The sequence below is a fragment of the Suncus etruscus genome, chromosome 5 (genome assembly GCF_024139225.1).
Source record: "Suncus etruscus isolate mSunEtr1 chromosome 5, mSunEtr1.pri.cur, whole genome shotgun sequence".
NCBI classification, from domain to species: Eukaryota; Metazoa; Chordata; class Mammalia; order Eulipotyphla; family Soricidae; genus Suncus; species Suncus etruscus.
The window spans coordinates 133,743,109-133,764,343 of NC_064852.1; the positions used below are offsets into that span (position 1 = coordinate 133,743,109).

General features: G+C 32.5%; 1 non-coding gene across 1 annotated transcript; it reads right to left on the reverse strand.

The window, feature by feature from the left end:
* Positions 1-1,680: 1,680 nt before the first annotated feature.
* On the reverse strand, positions 1,681-1,813 carry LOC126010124 (small nucleolar RNA SNORA51). The gene has a single exon (XR_007496260.1). It is a non-coding gene; the product is annotated as a small nucleolar RNA SNORA51 (small nucleolar RNA).
* Between the last annotated feature and the right edge of the window lie 19,422 nt (positions 1,814-21,235).

Genomic DNA, 21,235 nt, shown 5'->3' on the forward strand with positions numbered 1-21,235 from the left:
CAAGGGCAGAAGAAAACAATCATTTTGTTTTTATACTCAGGAGGTCAAGATAGAGATTTTTGCTGTTCATTTGGCACTCCTTGTTTCTTTCAGTTAACTCCTTCCTGCTGCTCTGAAAAAAAGTTCAACTACTTAAATTATTGCTTTTTATCTGAAAATTTCCAGTCATTCTCTATAACTTACACTAAAAATTTTGATGGTAAATAATGGCCTGGACTTTCTTATAAAAGATAAAAATATCATAGTGAATTTATCTTAAAAATAACAAAATATTATTTTGGTAATAGCTTTTGTCAGATATAGTTCCAACATTGATAAATTGAGAGGTCTAGAAAACATAATTTGTAGTGACAATTCATAACCATGTGCAATGTTGACTATACTTTGTTAGTGGTGGATTTACATCATGATAAGCGAAAGCTATTATTGTCTTTAACAAGTAAAATATTCTTGGAACACTAGGTAAATATTCCTGAGGAATGGTAGCCTTAGCAACTTGTGCCTATTCTAAATATTATTTACTGAAGAAAGAATAGGTAAAAACATAGTCGTGTTCTGTAGGATTTTTACATTCAGTTTACATTGAATGAACTGTGGGTAAACTAGTAATATTGACAATATGATACTCATGAATATTCTGAGTATTTGTAGAGCAATATTAATTGACTGGCATCAAGGTCACCTTAAAGCACAATTGTGCAAACTTAATTTTCTAACATAAGGGTTATTTAAATTCTAATGTGATATTTATTACCAAACATATTCTTATTTTACATTATAAGCATATAATACAAAAATTCTTCAACCAATTTATTTGTATAACAGTGTATACTGTTATCTCTCTTATACTTCTTGTGGTTGTAATACAAATTTTCTATAAACATGTATACATAAACATTTATCTCCTTTCTATTTATCATACAATCTAAAAATGTAGAGCTTACAGCCAGCATTATTCTTTTTTTTTGTTTGTTTGTTTTGTTTTTTTTTTTTTTGAGCCACACCCGGCGGTGCTCAGGGGTTACTCCTGGCTGTCTGCTCAGAAATAGCTCCTGGCAGGCACGGGGGACCATATGGGACACCGGGATTCGAACCAACCACCTTTGGTCCTGGATCGGCTGCTTGCAAGGTAAACGCCGCTGTGCTATCTCTCTGGGCCCCCTGCATTATTCTTATGCATACTATTTTGATGTTAAAATTATAAATTTTATTTAAGAGATATTTTGCTTAATAATTTAGTCAAAATATGATATAGAAGTAGGACATCTCACTATAAACAATGCTTTAGATGTCTTATCAAGAAATCTTTTGAAGAAGAAACTAGGTTCTTTTCCCTCTTGTTAGAGCATCCCTTTAATATAAAATCTTTATGTAAACACCATAATTATAAGCATGATTGTAGTTGGGTTTTAGTCATAAACAAAACACCCACCTTCACTAGTGTAACATTCCCACCACCAGTGCCCCCCCCACTCCTTCTCAATTCCTGCTTTATTCAAGACAGGTATTCTCCTTCTTTCACTCATTAAGATTGCCATGCTAGTTGTTAGTGTAGTTATTTCCCTAACAGTATTCACCACTCTTTGTGGTGAGCTTCATTTTGTGGACTGGTCCTTCCAGCCCTCATTTTGTCTCTGGGCATTATTACAATAATGTCCTTAATTTTTCTTTTTTTTTTTTTTTTGTCCCCCAATTCACAATACATACCCGGCAAGGGGCCTGTGTTGAGGTGTATATGGGGTGCCTTTACTGTACCTCCTCTTTCTATACAGCCAGTGTAAAGAACACAGCCTGTGGTAAGATTTGGGAGGCCTTATCTTATCTTTTATTTATTTTATTTTTTTTTTCTTCAGAGCAAACTAAAGTTGTTTTTTTTTTGTTTTTTTTTTTAAAGTAAGAATTCATTTAAAGGACAAAATTGATTAACATAATGAGGTAAACTAATATAACATAATATAGTGACATAACATAACATATAATATAATTGATATAATAATAATACATGTAAGTCAAAGAAAATTTCTGATTAAAAACACAATTTTTTTTTCATAATGGCTTACATATCTTTCACTGTAGTATTTTGGGTACATATTCACATTGAATCAGGGGAATACCCATCACCTAATATGTCCTCTTCTCAATCAAAAATCAAATATGCTGAAAATAGGCAGAGTCCTGTCTAGAGGCTTCCAACCTCAGTTTGAGAGAGGATGTGAAAAAAGTAATTAAAATACCACAACAATACACAAAAAAAAATCGAATTAAATAACCGATAAGCACCACAGCAATAAAGACAGGCACCACACAATAATCTCGGTTCTGAAATCAAATCATACTCAAGTGCAAAAAAGAAAGAGAAAGACAAAATAAAATAAAATAATATTGGAGACATCAACTGTAATCTCCACACCAAAATAAAGACGTCAAAAAAATAGATCATTTATTCTCCTCTTGCTGCTTTCGTGGTATGTGGAAGACTTCTACTTTATCTTGGATGGTAAAATCAGTCCTGTTTCTAAAGATCTTGGTGGCTGTGCAGATCAGGGAATGGAGTTTATGAAGTCTTTCTTTGTGGTTCTAGCAGTTATGCTTCTTCAATGTCATTTTTTTGTTTTTTTATGTGTTCTAGGTGTTTCAGAATAGTGCTACCATTTTTCTTTTGTCTTCTGACTTACTTCGTTTAACATAACATGATCTAGGTCCATCCACGTTGCTGCAAAGTCTGTGATTGTATCATTTCTAACTGCCATGTAATATTCCATTGTATATATGTACCACATCTTAATGATCCATTCATCTGTTGTTGGACATCGAGGTTGGTTCCAAGATTTGGCTATTATACTGAGTGCTGCAATAAATAGTGGGGTGCATATGTATTTTGGAATGAATGTCCTTCCATCTTGGGGATATATGCCTAGGAGAGCAATTGCTGGGTCAAATGGCAGCTCAATTCTAAGTTCTTTGAGCACTCTCCAGACTTTTCTCCATAGATGTTGGACCAAGGGGCATTCCCACCAGCAATGAATGAGAGTTCCTTTCATACCACATCCTCTCCAACAAAGGTTGTTCCCATTATTTTTGATGTGAGCCAACCTCACTGGTGTGAGGTGGTATCTCATTGTTGTCTTGATTTGGATCTCCCTGACGATGAGCGAAGGTGAGCATGTTTTCATGTGTTTGTTGGCCAATCTTCTCTCTTCCTCAGAGAAATGTCTATTCATTTCGTCTCCCCATTTTTTTATGGCTTCGTTTGGTTTTGAAGGGCTCAGGTTTCTGAGCGCTTTGTATGTTCTAGATATCAGCCCTTTATCTGATATATCAAGTGAAAAGATTTTTTCCCATTCTGTTAGCTGTCTTCTTGCATTAAGTAGGGTTTCTTTTGCCATGCAGAAGCTTTTTAGTTTGATATAGTCCCATTTGTTTATAGTTGATGCTAACGTTTTTGCCATTGGTGCTCCATTCTCAAAGAACCTTTTGATATAAAGGTCTTCGAGTGTTCTGCCTATTTTATTCTCAATAAACTTTATAGATTCAGGTCTGATTTCCAGATCTTTGATCCATTTTGAGTTGACTTTTGTATAAGGAGTGAGATATGGGTCGATTTTCACTTTCGTGCATATGAGTTTCCAGTTGTACCAACACCATTTGTTGAATAGACTTTCTTTGTTCCATTTCATATTCTTGCCTCTTTTATCAAATATTAGTTGGCTATATATCTGGGGGTTTATGTCTGGGAATTCTGTTCTAATCCACTGGTCTGAGGTCCTGTCTCTGTTCCAGTACCATGCTGTTTTTATTACTATGGCTTTATAGTATAGTTTCAAGTTAGGTAAGGAGATGCCTCCCAACTTCTCATTTTTCAGAATGTGTTTAGCTATCCTGGGTCTTTTATGGTTCCAAATGAATTTTATAATTGATTGTTCTATTTCTTTAAAGAATTGTGTCTGGATTTGGATATGGATTGCATTAAATCTATATAGCAGTTTGGGTAAAATAGTCATTTTGACTATGTTAATTCTACCTATCCATGAGGATGGGATGTTCTTCCATTTCTTTAGATCGTCTTCAATTTCTTTCTGAAGTGTTTTGAAGTTTCCCTGGTATAGATCTTTCACTTCTCTTGTAAGGTTGATTCCTAGGTATTTGATATTTTTTGATACTATCTTAAATGGAATTGTATTTTTAATCTCTCTCTCCTCAACTTCATTGTTTGTATATAAAAACACTACTGTCTTTTGTGTATTGACTTTGTATCCAGCCACTTTACTGTATTGGTTGATTGTTTCTAGGAGTTTTTCTGTGGATTCTTTAGGGTTTTTGATGTATATCATCATATCATCAGCAAATAGAGCTAGCTTGTGTTCCTCTTTCCCTACTTGAATTCCTTTGATTCCCTTCTCTTGTCAGATTGCTATTGCTAGGACTTCTAAGGTTATATTGAATAAGAGTGGAGAGAGTGGACAGCCTTGCCTAGTTCCTGACCTTAGTGGGAATGCTTCTAGCTTCTCGCCATTAAGTATAATGTTGGCTGTAGGCTTTTCATAAATAGCTGTAACTATCTTAAGGAAGGTGCCTTCTAACCCTATTTTGCTGAGTGTCTTTAACATGAACGGATGTTGGATTTTGTCAAACACCTTCTCTGCATCGATTGATATGATCATGTGGTTTTTGTCCTTCATGTTGTTGATGTGGTGTATAATGTTTATTGATTTGCGTATGTTGAACCAACCTTGCATTCCTGGTATGAATCCCACTTGATCGTGATGTATGATCTTTTTGATGAGGTGTTGGATTCGGTTTGCTAAGATTTTGTTAAGTATCTTTGCATCAATGTTCATTAGTGAGATTGGTCTGTAGTTTTCTTTTTTGGTGGTGTCTTTGCCTTCTTCTTAAATTTTTCTTAAAACCCATAGATATGTGAGACTATTCTGTCTATCTCCTTCTGAATTATTTCACTCAGCATAATAGAGTCCATGTCCATCCACATATACAAAAATTTCATGACTTCATCTCTCCTGATTGCTACATAATATTCCATTGTGTATAAGTACCACAGTTTATTTAGCCATTCATTTGTTAAAGGGCATCTTGGTTGTTTCCAGAGTCTGTCTATTGTAAATAGTGCTGCAATGAATATAGATGTGAGGAAGGGAATTTTGAATTGTAATTTTTTGTTCCTAGGGTATATTCCTTGGAGTCATATAGCTGGATCATATGGGAACACAATTTCAAGTTTTTTGAGGAATCTCCATATTGTTTCCATAGGCTGGACTAGATGGCATTCCCACTAGCTGTGAAGGAGAGTTCCTTTCTCTCCACATCCCCGCCAATACTGATTGTTCTTGTTCTTTGTGATGTGAGCCAGTCTCTGGTGTGAGATGGTACATCATCATTGTTTTGATTTGCATCTTTCTGGTGACTAGTGATGTGGGGCATTTTTTTTTCATGTGTCTTTGGCTATTTGTACTTAGCATCCTTCATGTCTCAAAATATGTAAAGTTAGATAGCAAAATATTGACTCTGAGACAAATTATAGTGCTTTATTCAGTATCAGTCCCTTTTGGTGAAAACTATAATTGCAGAAGAGCTTAATTTTCTGTTAAGAGGTATTCAATACTATGTTATAAAATTAAATAATAAAGCTCTGAATAATAGGTAAGAAGGAACATTTGTGTTATTAGAGATATATTCAGATTTTTAGAAATGATCATAATGCACTTGATTTATTACGCAAACCTGAATTTTGTGTAAAGTTACAAAGTATTATTTAATTTTAAAAAGAAAAGTACAGTAAGCTTCAATTTATGGTAGATAAAGTATATTATATAACTTTAGATTCTTATTTTAAACAAATAAATATTTGTTTGATCCCCAAGGAACACAATGACAGCAAATAAGTTTTTTGAGATCTAAATCAGTGACAGCAAAGATAACTGTAATGAAACAGAAAATGCATTTTTTCCATGGAAGACAAAATGCTTCCCTAACCTTGACTAAATTTATTGTTGACTATTGTTAAGTTAAATAGAATACTCATTTTAGATAAAAATATAATTATAAATTTTTTTTATTTAAGAAGTGCAAATTTTCTTAAAAGAGTCTAGAGTCCTATAACATAGAAATACTTTTCTTAATGACCTGGGACCTATCTAATAAAAGTAAAGTCATAAAGAAAAATATTATTCTTGAGTCTAAATTACCTTTAAATTTTTTTATTCAATAAAATTTCTGTGTAACATTGTTACAGAATAATGATTCAATTTGGGCACTATTAACTGATCAAGAAAACTTGTTTATTGCATAGAAGAGCATACATTTGGAGTTTTAGCTAGAATTAAGGTTCATAATTGTTATTACCAGAAATACTGTTATTATCAGAATAACCTCTCTTTACAGCAGGACAAATGCCAAAACAAGCTGTTTTGTTTTGTTTCATTGTATAAAGTATTCTTCTTGATATCTTGAAACCAAAGGCACCTGTCCTAACTCTAAACCCAAGATGGCATATGTATCTCTTTTTATTTTTATTTCTTTTTTTTTTTTCAGCCATACCCATGACACTCAGGGGTTACTCCTGGCTATGCACTCAGAAATCACTCCTGGCTTGAGGGACCATATGGGAAGCCAAGGGATTGAACTGTGGTCTGTCCTAGGCTGGAGCGCACAAGGCAGATGCTTTACTGCTTGCACCATTGCTCTGGCCCTAGAAAGTGTCATTTTTATGTAACTTATTTTTATTTCATAGATTGCTTATGTCTATGAAGATAAGCCATATGTAAGAAATTAATTTTTTCCTATTATATGTTTTGTTGCTGATTATTCACATAGTCCTTAACAAGGCCTCTCAATCACTTAGTTGTCAAGAAAATGGAGATCTGTAATAGCCAATTTCCCATTATCCTCAATACATAACTTTAAAACGTAGATATGACAGGTTTTGTTTTTTATTATTTAGTGAATGAAAAAGTATTAAATAAATGTATAAGTGGCAAAAATGATTTTAGCAGAATATGCAGGAAATTGGAATGACATGGTATAGAAAAATAAACTTTGTCACAATGGGATACCTGTGATGGGATTCACATCTAATAAGAGATATAAGATCAGTGGATCTCAATTACCCGTACCTGGAATATTAATTGTAAAGAAAAAATTATTAGAGATCTTTAAGCTATAAAGACTTACTGTGAATATAAGATGCAAGTAAAGAACAAAAAAGATGCATTGTTTTAAAGAATTACTTGATTATAAGTGAGATAAAAAGTTTGTAACATAAAGCTAATGGAACATGGGTCTATAAAGCAGCTGGTTTTGAAAGATGTGAGGAATTCATCAAATAGCCATTAAGATCCAAGTTTAGAAAATGATCACCCCACCTCCACATAAAGAAATAACATAACTTTGAGAGAATTCTTTTTACACAAAAATAGTTATTGATCTCTTCAAAAACAAACAAGCAAACAAACAAATAAAAAACTAGAGAAATGGTGGGATTAGATCAGGTTTTCTCCCATATTTTTATTTTTATTTATTTTTTGTTTGGGGGATCATGCCTGATGGTGCTCAGAGGTTATTCCTGGCTCTGGGCTCATGGGATACCAACGATAGAACTCGCACCTGCCCTGGGTCAACAGAGTGCAAGGAAAAATCCTTACCACTGTGCTACCACTCTGGCCCTTCTCTCATTTTTATTAGCAGAAACTTTGCTCCTCTGCATTAAGAGAGTCTGTGAATAAAGTAACTCCCACATAGAAAGATAATATGAAAATATAGAATAAGCGGGCCCGGAGAGATAGCACAGCGGCGTTTGCCTTGCAAGCAGCCAATCCAGGACCAAAGGTGGTTGGTTCAAATCCCGGTGTCCCATATGGTCCCCCGTGCCTGCCAGGAGCTATTTCTGAGCAGACAGCCAGGAGTAACCCCTGAGCACCGCCGGGTGTGACCCCCCCCAAAAAAAATATAGAATAAGCAAGTCATCACCAGATATAGAATTTCATTTCACTTTATATTTCTCAGAATCCACTCTGTCTTATAAATAATATAAAAATTTTTGATATATAGAAAAACAGTGAAACTGGAGTTTTGTTCAATGAAATGATTATAGGCATAATTAAACAAGATTAAAACAAAATCCAAGTTTCTTTTGACAACTCAATCAAGAGTAAACGACGAAAATATGGAATACTAAATTAAGTATTTCACTGGAGTTGGAATTGGTGAGTGATTTTAGTGCAAGGAGAATTTGATAGCACAGAATCTAAGCAATGCAGTTACCAAGTTAGGAATTTAGACCAAAAAAAAGTCAAATGTCATAAAACCAGCCTCTGAGAATTTAAAGCATAAATGTCAGATAATATGGACAGCAAAGCCAAATCTCTGGGTTGATTCAAAGTCAAAGTAATATGAACAAAAGCTCCTTTCTAAGAGCTAGAAAGTGAACTATACTTTTGTATGGATCTTGGACTTGTACATGAATTAAATTGGTATCTTTATAAGATAGGGCAAGTAGAAGAAAACAAGCACTTCTAACACTAAATAACACTATATTTGTGGTTTAAAAATCATAGCACTTCAGGCTTGGAAGTGCCATTAAAGCCCTTTATTAAGTTCCTGCATTATGCAGGATTGACTCCAAGTTCAAAGAAGAGCATAGTAAATTAAAGTCCAGAAGAATTCAGGCATGACTTTTAAAAAATAAAAACCTTACACTACATTAAAAAAAACTTCGGAGTTATTTTTATATCTTGCCTTAACCAAAGAATTTCCAACATCAATAAGTATAAAGGACAAAGGTTTCCATCTCACATTTTTTATCAATTGAGTATGCTATAATAAATTCCCTTTTGATAAAAAGTTGTTTTCTTAGGTATAGTCTATGATTCATAACTAAGGGCTTTAAATATCTGCCACATTTTCAGCTACGTATTTTTTAAAAAACTGAATTATGTCAGCTGCTCTCTGCAAAAAGAAAATTTTACTCAAATTTATATTTGAACATATAGGAAAGAAAAATGAAAAATAGATATCACTTTATAAAATGAAAATATTATCTTGAAAGTTAAAGATTCTGAAAGAAATTAATATCTGGAGATATATTTTATGTACTTATTCAAATTATTAAAACTAAGATACTATTACAGTGGGTGAATGATTAAGTATAATTATTTGATATTTTAAACAGGTATTATTTCATAACATTCCACAAAGAAATAATGGAATTTCTTGAGTTGCTATGTTATGATACAATAAATAATTTACTAATTTTGAATCCTGGCTTCAGTATAGAGCTCCAAAATTCCTAAAAGCATTCTCAATAATAAGATTCCTAATAAACCTTTAGGTAATAACAAAGACAACTGTAGTTTCCTAAAGAAAAACAAAGCACTTTACTATATATTTGCAACGATTGCACACTTGCTTGCAATTTCAGTGAGTTGACTAGGACTAAAGACTAAATTCAATCACATATCCATAAATTTATCAATAATCTCTCTCTGATGAAGGCTAAATAAAATCTCTTTCAAAAAAGTTAAATGGAAATTCTGTATTGCTAAATATATGTGTGCCTGGTGAGTATATATATAGTGAATTAACTCAGAAACTCCACACTTTCTCTGTTGATATCCTTCATTCTGTTTCTGAATTATCTCCTTTATAATTGAATAAAAAACCTGAGTATTTTTAGTGAATTATATGAATTTTCACAAGTTATAAAACCTGAAGAGGAAAAGATAATGGGAGCCCAGAAATTATTGCAAGACAGAGATAGTCGAAGTAGTGTAAGGTTACTCTTTCTTTGATGATATTATCTGAAGAAGCAGATATGTTACTGAGCCTTTAATATTTGAGATCAATCATTAGTTATAAGCATTTTGTGACATAATTTCATTAATTATAGAACATCTACGTTGAGTTAAAGAATTAGTAACAAAGTCATGTGTAAATATTAAATAATAAATAATTGTATTTTGTAAGCACTATATCATTTAGACATGAGAAAAGTAAGTTGACTTTGTCAAAAATTATATGTAAAGACAGTATTTTTATTTTTGTAAGTAAAATGTTATGCCATATTTATAACTTTGAATTGCCACCTTGTAAGATATATTTGTAGAGAACAAAATAAATGGGAAATAGTATACTTGCAAAAATGATAGAGTAGTATGTAAACAAATCCCTGATTTTCTGAACACAAGATCTACATTTTTAAATAAAACCACCACTTAAATAGTTAAGATAAAATGCTGACAGTCATTCTGAAAAATATCTTTATGAACAATGTTTTGTTTGTTTATTACATTCATTTATACTGCTTTTCTGCTTTTAAATTAATAACTTAAAACTTTCATTTGTATGTTATTGACAGTTATTCTTTATATAGTTATGTTATTACAAATAAATAAAATTTCTAGGAAAGTCATATTCCTGGTGGTGAACTTAAGTATTTATAATAATTGATCAAGATATTTTTCTGGCTAAACTTCTTTAAACCCTCTGAGAGCTTAGAGCTTAATATCTGTTAGGACAACTTCAATATTCAACACTTTGTATTACCATTTTATTATACTTCCAGAAAAATTTTACTCAGAAAGATGAAATTACTAATATGTTTGTTCCAGGATTCTGATGAAAATCTAGATTACTCCCAAACAGAACACATCACCAAATACATTAAATTGGTGTTTTTTTCTCACAGATTATTTAAGTGAGATCAACAGAGCTAACTTTAACACCCCCTGCTTTACTGGTAAATTATTATTGCTCAAACTTAACCCAGTTTTAAATAGATCTCTCACTAAATGATTAAATTCAAAATAGATCCTACAAATATATCAAGTACCCTGTATTAGAAATTTCTATTCTAAGAAACTACTAAGTGTGTCAAGTACATTTACTCCTTTGTTGCAGTAAGTATTAAGCAAGTCATGATCCATGGCTGAATGGAGAAGTGGAATAAGAAATCCACTGGAGATAATGGCAGAATACACCACACAACTTAAAAAAAAAAGTTAAGTTTATTGCAGTTTATTTACTATGAGATTTATATAAAATAAAAGAGCACTGGCATATTGTTTTGCTTTGCTTTGCAGCTTACCATATGGCAACCATATATTAGAAGACAATTAAGGGTGAAAAAGGACTGCCTTTCTCACATAACTAAATTACGGAGTGTGAAAACATTCTGGGGGTGTTTATGAACTCAACGCATGCTAAAACATAAGCTATCTCTTCACAAGACATAAGGAATTTTGGTTCTTTTCTAGAGAGCTAATTAGAACATCTTTTAAAGAACTGCATCAAACAGAATATTCTCAAGTGAATTTTAATTATATGAAACCTTCCGATTATAAATCATTCAAAAATCTTTTTATAACACTTGATTCATATATGGTTCTACTGCTTTAAGTGAGGTTAAGAGTGGATCAGTGTCTATATTAAAATAGCTCTTGGGTTAGTTGAGCATTCAGTTCCCTGAGTCTTACAAAGCCTTGAGAGTTAAAATATTACCCATAAGTGTGTGACAGATATTTCTTACAGAATAAGACTGTATCCAAGACATATTTTTATTCCAGTAAAGTCCAGATGATTTGTTACAAATTATAGCTAATGTGTTTTCTGTTATAGACAAATATTCACTACAATATTTTACAAATTATTAGTATATAGCTCAATGAGATTCTACAAAAACCGTTAATCCGGATCCAGAGAAAAATGAGAATGTTTTTTAAAATTGAGAAGCACCCTGGATATTTCATTGCCATCCTTATCTCTCTCAGAGATATAGTTTTTTGGAAGCACTTGGTGTTTCTAAGGACTTTATTTATATAAAAACTTGTACTTCAAACATGACAAATTATTTTGTGTCAAGTCTATATAAATTAATCATTATCCAAAATAAATAATCATGATTATTTTCAATACTGATAAGAATTTTAAAACAACTTAATGGAAGGTGGAAGTAGCACATAAAAGTATATATTTGAAGTTATTAATTTTATTTTCCCAAAAACCTGGTTGTAAGAAGGACTCAAGCATTAAAAGTTTATGGAGAAAAACATATATACAACAAAACAATGAAATCTGAATGTAGATTGGACTTCACAAACATAATCTTCAGTTAAGAAATAGAGAGAAAGAAACAAAGATAAAAAGAAAGAAAAAGAAAAAAGTAATGAATGAATGAAAGAAAAAGAAAGAATTAAAGAACAAATGAAAGGAAACAGAATGAATAAATTAACAAAAGAAAGAAAATAAGGAAGGAAGGAGGAAAAAAGGATAGAAGAAAGGAGGAAGGAAGGAAGAAAAAAAGACAAATGGAAGGAAAGACAAAAGCAAGGAAGGAAGGAAGGAAGGAAGGAAGGAAGGAAGGAAGGAAGGAAGGAAGGAAGGAAGGAAGGAAGGAAGGAAGGAAGGAAGGAAGGAAGGAAGGAAGGAAGGAAGGAAGGAAGGAAGGAAGGAAGGAAGAAAGAAAGGAGATGTTTTCAGAAAGTAGGTAAAGTAGTAGGGACTGTTATTCAATAATAGTTGATAATTATTCTGACAACAAAGTATTTTTGTATCTGTCATTCACTAAATGGATTTTATATTTCAGTGGATATAAATGCTGCTCATTTATTTTTAATGATCTATATACTGTCCAGATCATATAACTGATGCACATTTGAAAGAAATATTGGGTTTGTATTGTCTTACAAATAAACTATAATTTATTTTTCCACTTCCAAATGCTGTCACTTAAGAAATACAGTACTAGTAAGCCCTGTTGGAAGCATCTTGGATACTTTACACAGTTGATTTTTAAAATACATTTGGTCAAGTTCTAGTCTTAGGCCTCTTTCCTTCCAACTTATTTGACATTTTCTGAATAAGTGGAAAGGAGGATCCTCTTTGAGAACTTCTGGTTCAGTGGAAGCTGCAATAGCAACCCAAAGGTTCTGGTATATGCATGAGAGTGACGCTTATGAATTTCACTGAGCAGTGTATTTGGCAGAGCCGTTTAAAAGAGAGGAACAGAAACCTTCATATTTCTAACATTAAAGATGGATCCAACCAGTATATTTTGATCAAAGTCTCTTTTATGTTCCATAAATAGATTATGAGAAATAACTTGGATGACTAACCCTTTAAAGAGAAGCTTTGAATCGTTAGGATTGTATCTAAATATAATTTTCACCTTCATAGTTACCCTTATGTGTTCTGAGAACTATATATGTCAGTAATAACCTAATTTCTAACTCCATTGATATGGGCAGGAAAGGAAGGACAGGAGACTGATATGGCCAGGAGAAAAAGAAAGCAACATGGTATGCGTTATATAAATATATTTATCATATCATGAAATCTAGTTGACATAATTTCACAATGCTGATGAGAGTGAAGAATTTCACTATCATTCGGAAGAGGAGAAGGCACTTAAATATTAGGCTGCAATGAAAAGACAGCTAAGTAGCAAGTTTAATGAGATAATGGTATTTGAATGTAACTTTATTAGTTATATCCAGAAACTGAAAAAATATAGTATATGGTTAATCATCTTCTAAATCTGATGTGCATGTCATTATAAATTTAAGCTCAATTTTCTCTTCTATTTTTTTCCTCTGTGAATTTTTTATTTAATGGAGTTAGTCTCTTGAGGCTTTTGTTAATAAGAAAATATTTTAAACAATTTGTTTTTTTTGAAGTAGCATAAAACTAGTCATTAGAAACATAAATTATAGGAAAAAAGTATATTCTTATAATTTTTGACAATGAAAACTATATTTTGCCCTGAAGTTCATTTTTAGAATTATTTTTGTTAAAACTAAGATTTTTTTATTTAATTTAAAGATTGAACACTTTACATATGATAAACTTTTCTCCACAGGAAGCATCCTTCTGTGACATGGTTTTATTTGGGCCATTTACTCACATTTTCCGAAAATAATAGTTTTGCCTTTGTGATTTTTCTTTTAAGTGTTTTTCACATTTTTTAATATTAAGCAAATAATATGATTTCTAACATTTCTGTTTTGACATTTTCTGCTAATACAGTTTGACATACATTGCCATCAATGTCACATTTTTCTTTGCATACATTAAACAATACCTGATCCAACTAAATTGAGAGTTTCCTTCTTGATTTATAGTTTCCATAGAGATTATCTAGTATCAGATCAAGCTAATATAGAAAGGGACAAAGATGAAAATATCCTCAATAGCATTCATTATGATGAGTCTATAATATCACTAAGCACACATATAGATTGGAGATGCCAGAAGAGACAGTGTTATCATTTGTACTGATGTTTTTCCTATTATATCAATGTCTCCATTGATATAAACTTTATAGAATGGAGTTATTATTTCCCTCCCCCTAACTACTACATTTTCTACTTCTTACTATAGCAAAGTATTGTCAAGTGATCGTTTTTTTAGAGAAATTACTTCCTCTTATTATTTCAGCAGATTATCACTGTGTGAAATTTGTTAAATATATATTAACCCAGAATCTCAATAACTTCAGTGCTAAGCAGTTTATGCATTTTATGTCAATAAATATTTACCATAAATCTCAATGATACATTTTTCTAATTTTCCCATACTGCATATAAAATTCAGAGACTGCAAGAATTTCTATAACTTGTCCAAATCACAAAGCCAAAGAATTTGGCAAAATGATTTAAAACCAAGTCACCAGTTCTTACATTACAAAAATATTTTTTTTATTTTATTTAAACACCTTGATTACATACATGTTTGTGTTTGGGTTTCAGTCATTTAAAGAAAACCACCCATCACCAGTGCAACATTCCCATCACCAATGTCCCATATAACAATATATAATATGCTGTATATTAACTTCTTGCCATATATATTGTTTGCAAATATCTTCTATTATTATGAATTATTTCTATTTTAGTACTTTTATTTCCCTCCTCTTCTAATGCTTTTGTTTCTTTCTCTGCCCTTAACTTTTGCATTAATTTTAGTTTCTTTTTGTTAGTCTTGTCATTGCAGTAGAGTCCCCTGAAGACACCTTTAAGATTAATTGTACAAAATGTATCATTAAGTTTTCTCTGTCAGGTCTTATTTCAGGTTTTTAAGTCATTGTAAGTTATTATTTGCACATAGTGTTACAGATATTATTTTATTGTTTTGCATGATGCTATCCAGCTTTCTCTCGATAGAATTTCTGGCATCTTTTATTAAGGTTACTTTCCTTGCCACATTTTAGGCTCTTGGCACCATTTTTGTAAAATAAATGTCTATGAATATAAGAGCTCTAAATTTTGTCTTCATTAATATTTTAGTCTGTTTTATCCCAATGTTATGAAGTTCCAGTAGTCTATGTACATGCCATTTACTTCTTATATTTTAATGATTACATTTTCAAGACATAAATTTTGTTATGTTAAGTAGGATTGTTGATGAGTTTTTCTGCTCATTTATTATTTACTGTATAAATGCAATAAAAATTGCAATGCCAATTTTGCAACTTGCCATTTTACTGTATTCATCATACATTATATTATTATTCATTATTATTATTTCTATAGCTAGTCTTTGTTATTTTTTCTTAGCTAGCATAGATTTATAGAATTTTTAAAACCAGTGTTATTACTATAATTTTATTCTTTTCTAACATTACTTTGACTCTTTTGGGTCTTACAAATTCTCCTTGAATTTTCAGAAGTTTGTCTCTTTTTTTGGGGGGGGCACACCCGTTTGATGCTCAGGGGTTACTTCTGGCTAAGTGCTCAGAAATTGCCCCTGGCTTGGGGGGACCATGTGGGACGCCAGGGGATAGAACCCCGATCCTTCCTTGGCTAGCGCTTGTAAGGTAGACACCTCACCTCTAGCGCCACCTCACCAGCCTCAGAAGTTTGTCTCTTTCAACAGAAAAGAAACTTTAGATTTTTATGTAGCTTTTGTTGCTTCAGTAGATAATTTGGCAATCAATGCTAAATTAAATTAACAAACTAAATCTCTCCATTCATATACATAAGATTTTTTACACCTATCTATATATTATTTAGTGCAGTGTATATTTTCTTCCAATTTTTATTTGAAGTGTATTTCTAGAGGTAGTATAGTTCTTAATGTTATTGTAAATAAAACTGTTTACTTAATTTCTCTGTTGGTTTGTTTATTATAATTATGATAAATTAATTGACTTTGCATTTCTAATGTTTATACTACAAAATCATTGCATTCTTCAATTTCTCATATATATATTTCACCATATATTAATTGGGATGTTTAGAAATTTGTAGCAATTGTGCATAGAGACCTGTATATTGTTTTCTTCATTTAGATGCTTTTTATTTCTTTATTTTCTAATTTTCATTCTGGAACCTTACTATAGTGTTCAATAAAACTTGAGAGAATGAATATTTATTCTAACTATTCATTTATGTACAATATTAAAATGAATTTCCAATTACCTATAAGGTTGTAGTAATTCTAATCAATAAATGCAATCTTGGAAATTTATTATTGATGGATCATATGATATTTTGAAGATCAAACCTGGGTTATTAAAATGCCAGTTAAGCATGTTACGTCTATGCTCTCTCTCAAGCCCTTAATACTAATAGCACTACAAATGTTTTAGTAACAGGAAAACTGTCTGTAATGTTGATAGTTTGAGACAGTACCATCATCAATTGCTTAATTTTGAGGCTTAATTTTCATATTATAAAATGTATTGTCATTTCATACAGATAGCCAGCAAGCATATAGGGAAATGCTCATTCTGAACTATTACTTAGAAAACTTACTCACTTTAAAAAGTTTGAGAAGGGCCAGAGAGATAACACAGCAGTAGGGCATTTATCCTACATGCGGCCTATCCTAATTTCCCATATGATCCCCCAATGCTGCCAGGAGCAATTGTTGAGCACAGAGCCAGGAGTAACCCTTGAGCTCAGCCATGTGTAACCCCAAAACAAAACAAAACAAAAACGTTTGAGGACCTCTACTTCTTTATTTCCCATACTTAGTTATACTTAGGATTTTCTCCTCTCTACTTAAGAGCCACTTCTAGCAACACTTAGGACCATAAGTCTTCCAAAGGAATCATACATAGGTCATTTGCTGACAATTAAGTGTCCTATGTTATATTTTTTCCTTTGGCCCCTTCTGTATACTTCTGTATAACATTAACCTAATTCATCATAGAAGAATAAATCTAATTTCACTCACCAAAAATTACCTTTGCCAATTTTAGAACTGTGCATCAGAAATATCAATCATAGATATTTTTGTCCTATATATTTTGTCTTAACATAGCTATTTAATATAGCTAATAAACATGTATTCATATGCTTTTTTATCATTTTGACGATCATAATCTTCAGTATATATATATATATATACTATGACTATCCTACTATATATATCATTATATATATATATATATATATATATATATATATTAGGACAGTAGTGGTTCACTAAAATTTAACCTCAATAAGAGTCAAGAGATAGTTATCAAGTGGTGTTGGCACAAATGGTTAGCCACTTGCAAAAAAGAGAACTCAAATCCCCAGCTAACACCATGTATGAAGGTAAAATTCAAATGAATTAAAGACCTGATATCAGATCTGAAACCATAAGCTACATTGAACAACACGTAGGTAAAACACTCCATAACATTGAGACTAAAAGTATCTTCAAGGAGGAAACAGCACTCTCCAAACAAGTGGAAGCAGAGATAAACAGATGGGACTATATTATGCTGAGAAGCTTCTGCACCTCAAAAGAAATAGTGCCCAAGATACAAGAGCCACCCACTGAATGGGAGAAATTATTCACTTAATACCCATCAGAGAAGGGGCTAATATCCAAAATATACAAGGCACTGACAGAACTTCACAAGAAAAAAAAAACAACAACATTTAATCCCATCAAAAAATGGGGAGAAGAAATGAACAGACACTTTGTCAAAGAAGAAATACAAATGAGCAAATGACACATGAAAAAATGCTCCTCATCACTAGTCATCAGGGAGATGCAAATCAAAACAGCAATGAGATATCATCTCACACCACAGAGACTGGCACACATCACAAAGAACAAGAACAATAAGTGCTGAAAGGGATATGGAGAGAAAGAAACTCTTATTCACTGCTGGAAATGCTGTCTAGTTCAGCCTTTATGAAAAACGATATGGAGATTCCTCCAAAAACTGAAAATTGAGCTCCCATACAATCTAGCTATACTACTCTTAGGGATATAACCTAGGAACACAAAAATACAATTCATAAATCCCTTCTCACACTAATATTCATTGCAACACTATTTATTTTTTTAATTTTTTATTTTTAATTTTGTGAACAAAGATGCAAAGAAAGAGGACAAGGTAAAGTTACAGTAGAAGGACAATCACCCATAAACAGAATTCTCAGTAGTCCCATTGCTGATATCTTAATTTTGAACTTTCAGCCAAAGAACATTAAGAAAAATAAAACAGAACCCATGTACAATTACTTTGTCCCTCAAGTCCCCAGATTGTAGTACATAAGATTTCTTAGCAGCACACAAAGCAATCGAAAGACATCAAACTTATGTAACTCCTTAAACATTGAAGGCAAAGTACTTTTTTACATTACCATGCACATGCATATTAGTTTAAGTTAACCTCAAAAGTTTAAGTGGGTTGTTTGTCTTAAGGATTAGAGTCAAAGGAGCACAGTAAAATGGTGTTAGAGTGGCAATTATTGTTTGCATAGGCCCACCAAAATATGAGGGACATGGAAAGGAAAAGCCTTGGCCTCAATACAAGGAGACCCTACCCCTGAAGTTTCCTGGCAAAAGACCAACTCTAGGCTCCAGGCAAACTAGTTTGTCCAATCCAGGTCATTGTCTGTCGTGCCAATACACTTTTATTTTTTACACAGTCTCTGTTGTTGGTATCATGTTTATGTATTAAAGATCCTGGAATCTGCATATCCTATATTGCAGTCAGGATGGTGCAGAGCGTCCTCTCGTTTCACCTCACAATTAAAGGGCAATGCAGAAAACCCTGTCTTGTAAGCAGGTCCTTGTTGTCAAATCTTCTGAGTGTTAATGCAAATGTACCCGCGCGACATATATACTTTTTAACATCACCAAAAAATGTTCTTAATTCTCGACTTTTTTTTTTAGGAAAAAAGTGGAATTATCTAGATTTAGAGTATAATATTCAAATAGGTCTCTAAAATCAAAGTATATGTAGACGTGACTTCCTATACAGTGTATATATCCCCTCTGATATATTTCCCCTCCTCCACACAGATCCTCTTCTACTCCCTCATCTTCTCTCCAGATTCATTATCTTCCCTTAATTAACCCTATTTACCCTCAGTTCTTTAATTTGTTAGGCACCTAGACCAACCTCCTGCCCCAACAGATTCTGCCCTTTTGCACACCCCTACAAAGCTCATTATTACTCCCTAACTCTCCCACCCCCAACCATCAGTACCTCACATTTACTCTTTTTAACTTCAGTACTACACAGTTCTAATCACAGACCAAAGTTGGATTGGATTTAACAACCCCCAACTATTTCAAAAGACATAAAATGGACCCATATGTCTTTTGAATATTTTATGTGTATTTTCTTTAACAGCTATAACTCTTTCTAAATATTCTTTACCGTGACGATTCTACCCACTGTTTATCTTGTCTTCTCTTTCTGAGCTGTTGAATAAGAAATTTTGGTGGAAGAGTCCCTCAGTTTAATGCTTATGATTGAATCATGCCATGGAGATTTTTGGACTTGTTCTTATGGCCCTCATATGCGCTGATAATGCCACGTGGCATAGGTTTGCATAGGCACATTAAAATGGGAAAATACTATACATACAAATAAGTTCTTATCTAATAGAGATTGGAACACACTAATCTTGTAGTGCAATGGAACCTTACACCCTCATCATTGATATAATGACCTGGCACAGGCCTCAGAAGAATGGACATCCTCCATTCACCCCTGAACCATGGAAGCTATCTACGAAACATCCAAGGTTTTTTTTATAACAACACCTGGAAGCAATCCTCTACCAGGGAAGACTCGACCACGGCTCTGACATCGACCTGCTCAAAAGGGATTTCCCTTAGCAACACTATTTAAAATAGCCAGAATCTGGAAACAACCAAGATGCCCTTCAACAGATGAATGGCTAAAGACACTGTGGTACATATATACACAGTGGAATATTATGCACTTGTCAGGAGAAATAGTCATGAAATTTTTCTATACATGTAGGTACATGGAATCTATTATGCTGAGTGAAATAAGTTAGAAGAGAGATAGACACAGAATAATCTCATTTATCTATAGGTTTTAAGAAAGATAAAAGAATTTTTGTAATAATTCTCAGAGACATTAGAGATGAGAGCTGGAAGGTCCAGCTCACAATGTGAAGCTCACCCAAAAGAGTGGTGAGTGCAGTTGGAGAAATAACTACATTGACAATTAAATCAATGTGAATGAATGAAGGAAGTAGGAAGCCTGTCTCAAATATAGGCAGGGTGGGTAGGGAGGTGGGAGATTTGGGGCATTGGTGATGGGAATGTTGCATTGGTAAAGGGGTGAAGGGAGAAGTTCTTTATAGGACTGAAACTCAACTACAATTATGTTTGTAATCAAATTGTATAAATAAAGATATATTTTTAAAAGGTCAGGAGCCACCCAGTGGTGCTCAGGTGTTACTCCTGGCTCTGTGCTCAGAAATCACTCCTGTTTGGGGGGACATATGGGATGCCAAGGGATTGAACTGAGGTCTGTCCAAGGTCAGTGAGTGCAAGCCAAATGCCCCTCCTGCTGTGCCACCTCTCCGGCTCCAGGAGATAGTTTTGTTTTGCTTTATTCTAATGTCTGGTAAACACCTACATAGTAGAAAATTTTAAAATTGCTTTATAAAAAAGAATTTAAAATTAACTATACAGATAATGGAATATAAATTATATATTTAAAAAACTTATTATTCAAAAACTTATAATATGTATGTTCTTTAAAAATCCATACTAATGATTTGAAAGATCTTATGTTAAATATTTCAATAGCATACTTTTATTAAGATAAAATTAGTTATTTTGATTCAGTATGTTAGTCAAGTAATTGAGAAGTATAAGAACAAATATATACTGGTATTTGTTCTATAGTTCCTAAAATGGACTATGATCTTGCATAGTAGGTATATTTATTTTATTTTAAAATTAAATTATTTAGGTTTTGACATACAAGAATTAAAATTATCATATAAATATA